Source organism: Arachis duranensis, chromosome 9, assembly GCF_000817695.3.
Source record: "Arachis duranensis cultivar V14167 chromosome 9, aradu.V14167.gnm2.J7QH, whole genome shotgun sequence".
Classification (NCBI taxonomy): domain Eukaryota; kingdom Viridiplantae; phylum Streptophyta; class Magnoliopsida; order Fabales; family Fabaceae; genus Arachis; species Arachis duranensis.
Window position 1 is genome coordinate 22,193,453 of NC_029780.3, and position 2,522 is coordinate 22,195,974.

Genomic DNA, 2,522 nt, shown 5'->3' on the forward strand with positions numbered 1-2,522 from the left:
GGTGGATTCATTCCTTGTTCTTACTTTTCTGCTGTTCGATTTTTATATTATATGTTTATCTATGTTTTGCGTCTCTACTTCATGATCATTAGTAGTTAGTAACTATGTCTTAAAGTTATGAATAATTTCATTAATCTTTTACCACTCTTAAATGAAAAATGCTTTAATTCAAAAGAACAAGAAGTACATGAGTTTTGAATTTATCCTTGAATTTAATTTAATTATATTGATGTGGTGACAATACTTTTTGCTTTCTGAATGAATGCTTGAAGAGTGCATATTTTTGATATTGTTGTTTATGAATGTTAAAACTGTTGGCTCTTGAAAGAATGATGAACAAAGAGAAATGTTATTGATAATCTGAAAAATCATCAAATTGATTCTTGAAGCAAGAAAAAGCAGTGAAAAACAAAATCTTGCGGAAAAAAAAAATATGGCGAAAAAAAAATAGAAAGAAAAAGAAAAAGCAAGCAGAAAAAGCCAATAGCCCTTAAAACCAAAAGGCAAGGGTAAAAAGGATCCAAGGCTTTGAGCATCAATGGATATGAGGGCCTAAGGAAATAAAATACAGGCCTAAGCGGCTAAACCAAGCTGTCCCTAACCATGTGCTTGTGTCATGAAGGACCAAGTGAAAAGCTTGAGACCGAGTGGTTAAAGTCGTGATCCAAAGAAAAAAAGAGTGTGCTTAAGAGCTCTGGACACCTCTAACTGGGGACTCTAGCAAAGCTGAGTCACAATCTGAAAAGGTTCACCCAGTCATGTGTCTGTGGCATTTATGTATCCGGTGGTAATACTGGAAAACAAAGTGCTTAGGGCCACGGCCAAGACTCATAAGTAGCTGTGTTCAAGAATCAACATACTTAACTAGGAGAATCAATAACACCATCCGAAACTCTAAGTTCCTAGAGAAGCCAATCATTCTGAACTTCAAAGGAAAAAGTGAGATGCCAAAACTGTTCAGAAGCAAAAAGCTACAAGTCCCGCTCATCTAATTAGAATTAATATTCATTGATATTTTGGAATTTATAGTATATTCTCTTCTTTTTATCCTATTTGATTTTCAGTTGCTTGGGGACAAGAAACAATTTAAGTTTGGTATTGTGATGAGCGGATAATTTATATGCTTTTTGGCATTGTTTTTAGGTAGTTTTTGGTAAGTTCAAGCTACTTTTAGGGATCTTTTCATTAGTTTTTATGTTAAATTCACATTTCTGGACTTTACTATGAGTTTGTGTGTTTTTCTGTAATTTCAGGTAATTTTTGGCTGAAATTGAGGGACTTGAGCAAAACTCTGATAGGAGGCTGACAAAGGACTGTTGATGCTATTGGAATCTGACCTCCCTGCACTCGAAATGGATTTTCTAGAGCTACAGAACTCCAAATGGCGTGCTCTCAACGCCAGAGCTTTCCAGCAATATATAATAGTCCATACTTTATTCTGGAATTGACGATGTAAACTGGCGCTCAACGCCAGTTCCATGTTGCTGTCTGGAGTAAAACGCCAGAAACACGTCACGACCCGGAGTTGAACGCCCAAAACACATTACAACTTGGCGTTCAACTCCAAAAGAAGTCTCAGCTCGTGGATAGATCAAGCTCAGCCCAAACACACACCAAGTGGGCCCCGAAAGTGGATTTATGCTTCAATTACTTACTCATGTAAGCCCTAGTAGCTAGTCTAGTATAAATAGGATAATTTACTACTGTATTAGACATCTTTGGACGTTTAGTTCTCAGATCATGGGGGCTGGCCATTCGGCCATGCCTGAACCTTACACTTATGTATTTTCAACGGTGGAGTTTCTACACACCATAGATTAAGGGTGTGGAGCTCTGCTGTACCTCAAGTTTCAATGCAATTACTATTATTTTCTATCCAATTCAAATTATTCCTATTCTAAGATATTCGTTGCACTTCAACTTGATGAATGTGATGATCCGTGACACTCATCATCATTCTCACCTATGAACGCGCGTGATTGACAACCACTTCCATTCTACCCTAGACCGGGCGCATATCTCTTGGATTTCTTAAACAGAATCTTCGTGGTATAAGCTAGAATTGATGGTGGCATTCATGGGAATCCGGAAGGTCTAACCTTGTCTGTGGTATTCCGAGTAGGATTCCGAAATTGAATGACTGTGACGAGCTTCAAACTCCTGAAGGCTGGGCGTTAGTGATAGACGCAAAAGAATCAAGGGATTCTACTCCAACCTGATTGAGAACCGACAGATGATTAGCCGTGCTGTGACAGAGCATTTGGACCTTTTTCACTGAGAGGATGGGTTGTAGCCATTGACAACGGTGATGCCCTACATACAGCTTGCCATAGAAGGGAGTGATAAAATTGGATAAAAGCAATAGGAAAGCAGAGATTCAGGAGGAGCACAGCATCTCCATACGCCTATCTGAAATTCCCATCATGGAAATACATGAGTAACTTTATCTTTATTTTATGTTTATTTACTATTATTTGATTTTCGAAAATCCATAATTTATTTAAATCCGCCTGACTGAGATT